Genomic DNA, 12437 nt, shown 5'->3' on the forward strand with positions numbered 1-12437 from the left:
ACAGCAAACGGTGACTCACCAGTTACAGTATTTGGTGTTACTCTATGTGCCCACCATGTCTCTCCTAAGGACATCTTTACAGATTCCTTGTTCAGTAATGCCCTTTGAGCACAACTTTTGACAACTTTGTTCATGCTCTCAGCCAAACCATTAGCTTTTGGCGAATAAAGAGCAGTTTTAAAATGAACAATGGCCAAACTGGAAAGAAATTGCTCCATTTCAATAGACACAAATTGTGCCCCATTATCAGTGATAAGTGTCTTTGGAATCCCTTCCCTGGAGAACTCCTCCTTAAGAAATTCAATCACCACTTTACTATTCACAAACGGAACACATTTTGTCACCACCCATTTAGAAGTGTAGTCCACTAACAAAATCACATATCGCTCATCACGAGATAACATCTCAAATGGACCAGCAATGTCTAAACCTAACTTAGTCCAAGGCTCAACAGGTATGTCAACTGGTGAAATTGGTGCCGAGAAAGTCTTCTTTGATTTATCATTGTTTGAACATTGGTAACAATCCTTAACTACATTTTCAACCTTATGGTCCATACCTGGCCACCAGTACCATTGACGCAGCCTATTCTTGGTTTTATTGCGGCCTAAATGCCCTTCATGAGCCAAATTTATCAATTTGCACTTCAACTCATCAGGTGCTACAACACGTTTTCCTCTTAGAATCTTGTCATCTACAATGCTTAACTCATCCTTCACATTAAAATAATTCTCCATGGCAGAGGTCAACATTTTTCTATCAGGCCAACCACTCACAATGAATTTTTTCAATTCAATAATATCATGATCCTTTGCATTGGCTTCCCGCCATTCCTTATCTTCAAGAGCAGCTTCACAAATCCAACTAATGCTTGTCGAACTTACATCCCCTTGATCAAATAGGATAGGTAACCTCGACATACAGTCAGCCATACAGTTCTTAGAACCAGGAACAAATTCGACCACAAAGTTATAATTTGACAATCCATCCACCCATCGTGCAAATCTGGGAGAAAAATTGTCAATTTCTCTAGAGGAAAAGATCTTTGATAGAGGTTTATGATCAGATCTTACAGTGAAAGGTATTCCCCATAAGAAGAATTTGAAATGAAGAACACCCCAGAACACAGCAAGTGCTTCTCGTTCAATAACAGAGTACCTCTCCTCCGCATCCCTCAGTGCATGTGAGGCAAAAGCAACAACCTTCAATTCACCATTAACCACCTGAGAAAGGACAGCACCTAAACCAGAAATACTTGCATCAGTAGATAGAATTGTTTTCTTGTTCACATCAAAGTGACCCAAAGTAGGTAATTTCGAAATGCATTGTTTCACACATCTGAAAGCCTGTTCACATTCATCAGACCACGCATACTGAGCACCCTTTTTTAATAAAGACCTCAAAGGTAAAGAAATGGAAGCAAAGTTCTGAATGAACTTCGAGTAGAACTCTGCTAATCATAAAAAAGAACCTATCTGATCTTTGTTAACTGGTTTAGGAGCATCAATTATGCTTTTGGCTAGTTCAAACTTAGGACTAATCCCCTCACCCGAAATTGTATGTCCAAGATAAATTACCGATGTAACCCTAAATTTACACTTCTCTTTCTTAATCACCAAACCAGCACCCTGTAATTTTTCAAGAACTTTCCAAAGAATGGCATCATGTTCCTCCAAATCCTTACCATATACCAAAATATCATCTTGAAAAATGAGAACTTTATCTAACCCATGCAAAACTTGCTTCATTACTCTTTGGAAATAAGCCGCAGCAGATGCAAGTCCAAAAGGCATTCTCACAAACTGAAAAGCACCAACAGGTGTAACAAACAAAGTCAGATGCTTTAAATCAGGATGGAACTTAACCTGGTGGTAAGCAGAGGACAAGTCCATCACACTAAAGATTTTGACATCTTTTATGAGAGTCAAAGTTTCTGTGATATTTGGTAATGGTTGCCTGACCACCCAAATGAATTTGTTTAAACCTCTCAAATCAGCACACAACCAAATCGCTTTACCACCATCTTTTGGTGCCAAAACCACCGGAGCTAACCATTTCGAACTTTTAATTTCCTCAATAACTCCTCTTTCTTTGAGTTTTCTGAGCTCACGTTCTAACGGTTCCATCATCTTATTAGGAACCTTTCTTACCTTAGCTACAAAAGGTATTGCACCATTCTTCAAAATGATTTTGTGTTCAAAATTTTTTTAAAGTCCAAGATTGCCACTAAAAACAGCAGGAAATTTCGCACAGATATCTACAGGCAACTCCTCCTTAGAAAGCAATAAAACTTTTTGCTTACTATTAGGATTAAGTGTGATACCCATGTCTCTCTGATGTCTCCACCCCAGGAGATTATCACCTCTCTTTGCCACATAGACTTTACCCACAGTCTCACGATCTTCAAATTGAATCCTCTTGACACAATACCCCAGGACATCAATTCTAACACCACCATAACCTACAGGATTGATATCTGATGGTAGTAATACTACATTCTCCGAACCAAATGTGTCTGACCAGTTTTTGTCACCAATCATTGTTTAAGGTGATCCTGAATCTGCTAAGACTATTAGTTTCTTCCCACCAACAGTAATTTCACATCCAGGCATCTCGATAGGATCTTCATCTACACTGCCATCCTCACGTAAACTGGAAAATACTCTGGTATCATCACCCGTATAATTCACATTTTGTTGCTTTAGTCCGCGACATACACAGGCATAGTCTCCTTTCATCACACACACCTTACAAATTGCAAATCTAGCAAAACACCCTAGACTATTTGTCCAATGTCCTTCACTGCCACATCTAAAACATTTAGGTACATTAGGTTTGCTATCAGGATGGTTATATATATTTTTTTTCTCATATTTCCTTTCAACTTCCTTGTTAACGGGTGTACTATTTTTCTCCATATTCTTTTCCATTTGTTTGTCAACTCTATTAATTTCTTTTACAGAGGACTCCGTAGTTGCATTCTCTTTATCAACACTGTCTTTACTTTTTTCATCACGCATCCCACGCACCCACATACTGGTATTTTCCATTCCTTCTATAATAGAGACTGCATCCTTTAAGTTAGGATTTTTACTTAACAGTTTTTCTTGAACTTTTACGTTATTAGTGCATCTCACAATTTGATCTCTGATTAATGAGTCTGTAAGATGCTCAAACTCACATGTACGAGCTAATGTTTTAAGTGCAGCTACATAACTACTAATTTTTTCTGTTTTGCCTTGAACCCTAGAAAAGAACTTATGTCTCTCTAAGACCACATTAATATGAGACCAAAAGTGTTTTTCCAGCATTAGTACAGAAATATCATACACATTGTTAGGTTCACCAGCTTCGTTACCAATTTCAATTAAATCAAGACTCTCATAAATGCATCTCCCTTCAATGCCCAAGTTGTGTAGGAGAATGGCCTGTTTACGATAAGCAGAGAATTTTTCGCCACCAATGGCTACAAGGTAAGAATCAAAAATCAGTTTCCATCTCTTCCAAGGTAACACAGGTTCACCTTTCTCTGATAAAAAATGAGGAGGTTCCGATGAAGTGGCCATAATGAATTTCCAATAATTATATGGGAAAAGGTGAGAAAGACCAGTCAACAACTTTTAACTGTGTAAATCCTTTTCATGCTTGTAGAATGTGAAACTAGGGCGGAAAAAAATAAAAATAAAAATAAACTGTCCATATATGCCAAGTAGTCTTTACGTCTCTCTTTTCTTCATGTTTCCCCCTTTTTTTTATAGTGTGTGCATCACTGTGCACTGTGTGCACAAGAGTCAACATTCGATAATTCAATAATTACCTCAATCCAAAATGTGTTTCACTGTCTCCCAGATCTTTGTGAACAAGACGCTGTGAAAACTAAAAAAAATGAGAAAGAGGAGAAATAAAATGGCCTCCGCCGTCAGTACGTCATCACATTACTATGACCCTGAATGAAAAGTAAGCAGACTAGTTGTTGAGTCCCAGGATGCACTGGGAAGGCAATTGGCTCACAGATGCGTCACCATACTTGTTTTCGTCTTGGCGAAGTGCACATCAGCTGGATCGTAGGTTAGTCCCTCATAATACCCTTGTCAGTATTAGAATCCAAATGCCGAATATCGAAGAGAAAAAAAAAACATAATGGTAATGACGAAATGGTTTCCTTTTTTTTTTTTGCTTCGTAACTATCGTAACTCTCCAAAACGCCGTAAATATTGCTCACACGTGCACAGCAAACACGCTAACACTTTGATAGACAGAGTGCCTTAATCCGTGCCAAATCACCACACATACTGTTCAGTTAACAGTGTACAGTACCTTGTGTTGCGCTCCATTAATCGGAACGTCCCAATTAATCAAAGTCCCGATGAAGTGCGTACAAACACGGACAGAGTGTGAGTTGACACTAGGCAGTTACAGTGCTCCGATCAGCATTCTTCCCTGAGACAGCACCAATGAGCAGCGGCATACTGTCATAAGCTCACAACTAATTGTAGAGCCTAAAATGTAGAGTACAAAGTTCAGTTTTTCTTGCGTAGGTTCGTTCCACAATATTGTTCAGTGTAGGGTTGTTATCCTCTAAAATCGTCGCCAATGTTAAAATGAAATGTACATCCAATTCAAGGAGATGCTTCAAAGATTTATTTCTCAGTAAAAGTATACAACCCTCACGAACTTCGATCCAGCACCAACTGCCAAACCGGGTTCCAACTAGAACCAAAACACATTTAGAATATAGAACATTTCATATCAAGCACATGACATAGCCAAAGTTCTTTTGAACTAGCATTGGCAAAACCATAACACTTCTATGATCAGTACATGGTACAATAAAGATTTTTTGACTGACTGACTGACTGAACTAGGTGTGTTGCAGCTTTCTAATTTGAAGTTATATCTCTTTTAATTCTGTATTTCTCCGAGTTGCCTGTTTTCTTTTGTCCAATTTTGTTGTTCTGAATGGTATTAGGATATCAGCTTCCTGTAGCCACTCATGTTGATTTTTAACACATTTTATTGTGTCTAGATCTGTGTTTGATGTCAATTGTGTTTCTAAGTATTCAAAATAAATGTTTTCCATGGTCGATAGTTGGATGCATGTACGGTGGTTTTGGGTGTGTTGCTTTGTGGTGTTTTATGTTGGAAAGCTAGCAAATAGTGGTCTGACTATGTGACTAGAGTAATAATTTGAAAGGTAACTAGTTCTGGATGTGGAAGATTACATCTAGGATGTGTTCAGTGATGTGTGTGGGTTTATGGATGATCTGATGTAGGTTTAGTGTGTCAAGGCCCGTGCCTTTAGCTTTAGTGAGATGTATTGTTTGCTTGAACGTAGCAGCTAGTACAACTCCACTCTTGCCTATATGATTTTGTGTGATAGTTTGATAGCCTAGAGCAGGGGACTCCAGCCAGTAGCTCGTGAGCTACTGTATGTCTCCAGCTACCTCTGAGTAGCTCACCTGTGTGCGGCCCCACTTATTAAATTATAAAGCTTTCGCTTGGTTGAATTAATTCAGAGGAGAAAATGTAGTCTTACGGTTAGAGTGGTCGACCTTGAAGCTGGGGAACCGGGTTCGAGCCACGGCAAAAACGCTCAACATTCTGTGATTCTGGGCAAATCATTTAATCTCCTGTGCCTCACAAAAATGAATGTGTCATTCTGTAACAAAACTGGTCCTCAGGTAAAGCGCTCTGATACCTGATATCCTCTGGTCTAGGTTGCGTTATATAAAACTCTAAAATAAATACATCAATCAAATATTTATATATGTATTACCTACTGGCAGTCGCCAGTAGGTAGTTATAGTTAGGACCTATTTTTCATAGGAAATCCGCAACATTCTATTTGAAATAACGTTGGCGCCGATTGACGAATCTTCTCGAAATTTTCCAAACTTTTGGCCAGCTCCGGTCCGCACCAATCCTGAAAGTTTCACGGTGATTAGTCAAGCGGGGGATGAGAAGAAAGGGGGGTCCCAAAATGCGTTTTCCCCATGCATTTTCCCATAGGACCTGTTGACGCAGCTACAGCCCGAACTGCTGAACGGAATTACACCAAATTTGGCAAAGAGGTAGTCCTCAGTTCAGACTCATGCCTTTTGCTTAAATGGTGTAAATCCATTCAGTAGTTCCTGAGAAAATCAAAATCAAAATCACATATATATCTGGGCGGAGCCTAACCTCACATCTCATCGTGAGATCTGATTGGCTGTCAGCACTTCATCCAAGAAGTGTTGGCAGCCATCTTGGGACCAATATACATGGTAGCACCTCATTAAAAAGCATTGCAGTTAATAGAAGGTTTTAAGACTTTAGTTACATTATAAATAATTTGTTGATGGTACCATACTCATTTTAGGAATTGTGGTGTGTTCTAAGGTGACTTTACCATGTGAAAAAGCCTTTTTCTGTGATATCATGAATCATGTTTGAGAGAAAACCATTTTCTCATGCTTTTCCCACAGAGGTTTGGAAAGTGATCTATAAGCTAAACTGAGAGCATATTTTCTGTAAATGCACATTATCTTTCTCAGTCATGTGAGAATGAAGTCTGACATTCTCAGTAAAACATGTACATCCAACAAGGGCAGAGACTGTCAGTTGATTCCTTTGTGTTCTAATGCAGCCTCCCAGAACAACTGGAGCGCTAACAGTCCTACTTATGACAAACGTATTGCACACCTGAAGCCATCTTGAATGGAATAAAATATTTAATTTAAAAAGGAACACAATGAAGGGGTTCATTTTGCCATAGAAAGTATGATTAGTGCTGCAGAAAGAAAAATTAGGGCACAATTTTAGTGACTTCTCAAATCCTCTTCTATTTCATTAAAAAATTCTGACATGCAGACTGAAACATGCACTTTTAATACCAGCAGCAGACTTCCCTGGTGAGCAGTAGCTTTACTACAGTGATCTAATAAGCAACTAGAGTGCTAACATTCTGAATTTATGGCAAATGTGTGACACATCTGAATGCCTTCTTGATGGAATCAAAGTAAAAAACTGAAAGTATTTCCTACTGAAGAGACTGTAGTAAACGAGGAAATTAGGAAACTTCATAACAAATAAGTCTCCCAAAATGGCCACCAGAGACAAAAGAGCCCAAATGTAGCCCAAATATCACCCAGATGTAGCCCAATATAGCCCAAATGACAGAATGTCCCAGAGTGTTCTAACGAACAACTAGAGCACTAACATTCTTACTTATGACAAAAGTATGGCACATCTGAAGCCATCTTGATTGGAATAAAGTGGTAACACTTAAAACATTTAATTTACAAAGGAACAAAATGAGGGGGTTCATTTGGCCATAGAAATTATGATTAGTGCTGCAGAAAGAAAAATTAGGGCACATTTTGACTTCTCAAATCCTCTTCCATTTAAAAAAAAAATTCTGACATGCAGACTGAAACATGCACTTTGAATACCAGCAGCAGACTTCCCTGGTGAGCAGTAGCTTTACTACAGTGATCTAATGAGCAACTAGAGTGCTAACATTCTGAATTTATGGCAAATGTGTGACACATCTGAATGCCTTCTTGATGGAACCAAAATAAAAAACTGAAAGTATTTCCTACTGAGGAGACTGCAGTAAATGAGGAAATTAGGAACAAATAAATCTCCCAAGATGGCCACCAGAGAAAAAAGAGCCCAAATGTATCCCAAATATCACCCAGATGTAGCCCAAGTATAGCCCAATGACAGAATGTCCCAGAGTGTTCTTAAGAACAACTAGAGCTCTTACTGTCTTACTTATGACAAAAGTATGGCACACCTGAAGCCATCTTGATTGGAATAAACTGGTAACACTTAAAACATTTAATTTAAAAAGGAACACAATGAGGGGGTTCATTTTGCCACAGAAATTATGATTAGTGCAGAAGAAAGAAAAATTAGGGCAGATTTTGAGTGACTTCTCAAATCCTCTTCTATTTCATTAAAAAATTCTGATATGCAGACTGAAACATGCACTTTTAATACCAGCAGCAGACTTCTGTGGTGAGCAGTAGCTTTACTAAAGTGATCTAATGAGCAACTAGAGTGCTAACATTTAGAATTTATGGCAAATATGTGACATATCTGAATACCTTCTTGATGGAATTAAAGTAAAAAACTGAAAGCATTTCCTACTGAGGAGACTGTAGTAAACGAGGAAATTAGGAAACTTCATAACAAATAAATCTCCCAAAATGGCCACCAGAGACAAAAGAGCCCAAAAGCAGCACAATAATCACCCAGATGTAGCCCACATGTAGCCCAATGACAGAAGTGTGTAAAACACTTATTTTTTGTGTAGTTGCAGTTTTATATAGTGTAGACTTGTCAGGTATTGGAGTGCTTTACATGAGCATTGGTTACATCACACAAGATCAAATTCATTTTGGTTGTAGACATGGGGAGATAAGTGATTTGACCAGTATCACAGAATGTTGAGCTGGAGCAGAAACTCCAACCTGGTTCCCCAGTTGCAAAGTCTGCAGCTCTGGAAGTAACACCACATCCTCTTCCCTAGGTGCAACATTTAATCAAGTGGTCAACTGGATAAAAAAAATAAAGATTACAAATAATTTAAAAGTTCTTTGTCGCTATTTGAAAACTCAGAAAATATGTCCTCAATTTAGTTTTTTAGAGCACTAACCATAATTTTGATGCAAATAAGACCCTCTCATATATGTCATTTCTAAAGGAAATGCTCTAGGTATTACAGTTTTGATTACATCAAGATGATGTCAGGCGTTCCACACTTTTGTAATAAATATAGAATGTTAGCAATCTAGTTCATTGGGATACTGTTGAGAGGCAGAGGCCAGGGGCACGGACTCTGAAAATTGAAGGCAGGTAGGAGAGTGCAGAGGCAACAATTTGACCACACTGGGCAGGCAGGAAGGGCAGTGGCAGCACAACAGACTATGGAGGGCAGTGGAAAGGGGGGCAGGGGCAACAAACCAACAATACAGGACTGGCCAGAGAGGCTGTGGCAATATAATAGACCATTGAGGGCAAAAGGAAGAGGCAGTGGTAGTACATCCATACATGCAAACAGACCCGTTTCAGCCAGGACACGTCCAATGTTTTTAAGCTCCAATGGGCTTTATTTGATCTGTCTCCTGTCTACAATCTCCTTTTTTTCAATTAACTCAAAGGGGAAAATCAATACCCCAGTTTTTTTTCAAAATCTCCCTCTTACCAAGTTCAAAATGTTCGCAAGTATGGTACATTGGATCATGGTAGGCAGGAGGAATTGGGGTAGGGACATGGACTTGGATAACAGAGGACAAGAGGGACATGGAGAGGTGCACCAAACTGACCCTGCAGGGCAGGCATCAGGGTTTGCAGCAGCACAATACACCACACAGGGCATGCGGGACGGGAGTGCAGCACAACAATCCATAGAAAGCAAGAGGGAGGGGACAGGACCATGCACATGGACAACAGACAACAGAGGGGCAAGAGGCAATGGTAGCTAGCTGACCATAATGGACAGGCAGGAGAGAAAGCTGCAGCATAACAGACCATAAAGGGCATGAGGGACGGATCAGGGGCATTACAATGGAACAGACAAGCCAGGAGGGAGGGAGTAGGGGTCTGCACATGTAAACAGAGGGCTGGGGGCAAGGGGGCAGGGCAGAAGCAGCAAGATAGCCATGGAGGTCAGGCAGGATAGGCACTAGAAGCAAGACACACCACGAAGAGCAACAGTGAGACTGTGATGGCATACACACAGACCATGGAGGGAAGGTGGGAGGGGGTCAGGGGCAGCTAACTGACCACACAGGGAAGGTGGGAGGGGCCATGGCAGCACAGAAGACCATGCATGGCAAGTGGGAGGGTTAGTGGCAGCACAATGGCTATGATGGGCAAGAAGGAGGGTGCAGGGGCATGCACAAAGGACGATGGAGGATAGAAGGAAGGGTCAGGACCTGTGCACAGACAAGAAAGTTCAGGGGAAGGGGCCTCACAACAGACCACACGGGGCAGACAGGAGGAGCAGTTGCAGCACAACAGACCAGGGAGGGCAGAAGGGTGTGGCAGTACAATGGACCATGTAGGACAGGAGGAAGAGGATAGGGGCATGGCATGTGGACAGGCAGGGTGGAGGTGGCAGGGACAGGTTACAGTCATCTGACAATCCTAGGCAGGTGGGAGGGGAGTGGCAGCTCAACAGAACACTCAGAGTAGATAGGAGTGGCAGGTCCATGGAACATGGTGGGCAAAAAGGATGGAGCAGGGGCATGCACAAAGACATCGGAGGGCAGGGGGAAGGAGAATAGGGGCAGCAAGCTAAGCACAGAGTTTAAGCAGGAGGTCAATGATGGGGCATAGAGTTGGGCAATGGAAGGCAGGAGGAGTAGACTGGTACATCATACTAAATTGAGGGCAGTGGCAGCACATCAGACCATGCATGGCAGGAGGGAGGAGGCTAGTCCATGGATTCACACAACAGAGGATAGGGAGGAGGGGGATGGGGCAGCAAGCTAACTGTTCAGAGAAGGCGGGTATTAGGAACTTTATTATTTTTAAAACGTGTGTCTGTGCGAACTACTTAAAATATGAACAAGTATGCAGCATAATCTCACTTTTATTCAGGAAGAAGAGGACGTTTGTGACTGTGACTCTGGGCTCACTTGGCAGAAACACCCCCTGACCCTCCACCCCCTATCGCAAAATGTAATGCCCGTGAAAAGGGTAGGTGAACACAGTGTTAAATAGAACATAGTCCTGAGAGCACGATTGAAAATGAAAACTAGATATAGTGTATGGTATAAACTATGCACCAAAAAGTGTGATATAAGATGAACCGGGCGTGAAATATAATATGCAATACATTGTGCGCAATGACAGATTCATTGGAGAGCGCGAGATAGCACAGGCACTAGCGCGTGCTATGCGATATGCGCCTTGGAGTGTAATATGCACAGGGCAGTGTTGTGTAACCTAACTAGTCTCTAAAGTTGTAATATAAAATATGTGCTGGGGAGTGTAACGTTGCATATGCACTGTGACAAAGATATGGATCCCAGATTGTAATATGTATGGCATAGCACTGTGCGTTATAACATAGGCATCGAGGAAGGCACGTTAGATGGGCAATATAACCCGTGCGAAGACAAGTGTGGCATGATATATTCACGGGGTGGTGTTACAGTGCACATGGGCTAGAGAGTGTCATAGCATATGCACTAGCTGGTGGAATACAACACAGAGGTGTGAGGCAATCGGCGGGCACTGGTGGGCGTAACACAGCATTGGGCTCTGCCAGGAGTGCGCTGTGACTCTCAAGTGATGTTCGTCCCCTTTCCAGAGAGTAAAATAAAAAGTATTACACATCCGGTGTGCATGTGTATTAAATGTGCCCGTCAATAGCTACCCATGTTTGTATAAATAAACGACAAGGGTGTCTACCGGGATTAGGCACGGTAGGGCATCAGACATGTCAGAGCTTCACTAGTGGTGTAAATACATTCCACATGGATTCATTGTATGCAAAGTCGCCTTTTAATGAAAATCACGCAAATCGTCATGGTGATAGGTACGTACGGTTTGTCCAGCATGTCCTAGGTGTGTCTATAAATATATATATTTTTCAAAATAATAAAAAACAGTGGCCGGCACTGGGGATTGGGGTCAAAAAAATATAATTAGGACACAGGCCCTCGGGGATGGGGTCATCAGGGCCAATAAATTAGAATAAGAAGGGGAACCACACAGTCCCCCTTCTTAAAAAATTAAAATAAATAAAAGCCTGGCATCGTGCCGGAGGCCACGCCCCCTCCTTGCAGCACTCTGCAAACGCGCCCCCTGGCGAGTTGTAAGTTGGGGAATTAATTCCTTTTCAATACTGAGGGTCCCTGAGGGCCAACTAGCCCAACAGTCATCTCCAGTATGCGCCAGCGAGCTGCGCTGCAGACAGGTGTTCTGAGGCCAAGCCCCTTTTAACACCTCTCTGCAACGCATCTCTGTGGCGCTTACTGGAGGTACCTAGTGGTCTAGTTTGACCCTAGGGAACCTTAGGATTCAAGGGGACTTAATCTCTCAACTTAGAACAGCCACAGGGCGCGTTTACACAGTGGTGAAGGGAGGGGACGGGGCCTGAGGTGACGTGTGCAAACACGCACTATGGCACGTTTTAAATTGGGGATATAATTTCCCTTCAATACTGAGGGCCCCTGGGGGCTAACTAGCCCACCAGGTGCTTCCAGTAAGCGCCACTGAGCTGCGTTGCAGAGAGGTGGTCCAGGCCGCGCCACTTTTTACACCTCTCTGCAACGCAGTTCTTTGGCGCATAGTGGAGGCACCTAGTGGGCTAGTTGGTCCCTCAGGATTCAAATTAACTTAATCTCCCAACTAAAAATGGCCACAGGGCGTGTTTACACAGTGGTGAAGGGAGGGGACGGGGCCTCAGTTAACGTGTGCAAAGAAGCCCTGTGGCCCGT

Source organism: Triturus cristatus, chromosome 12, assembly GCF_964204655.1.
Source record: "Triturus cristatus chromosome 12, aTriCri1.1, whole genome shotgun sequence".
In the NCBI taxonomy this organism is placed as follows: Eukaryota; Metazoa; Chordata; class Amphibia; order Caudata; family Salamandridae; genus Triturus; species Triturus cristatus.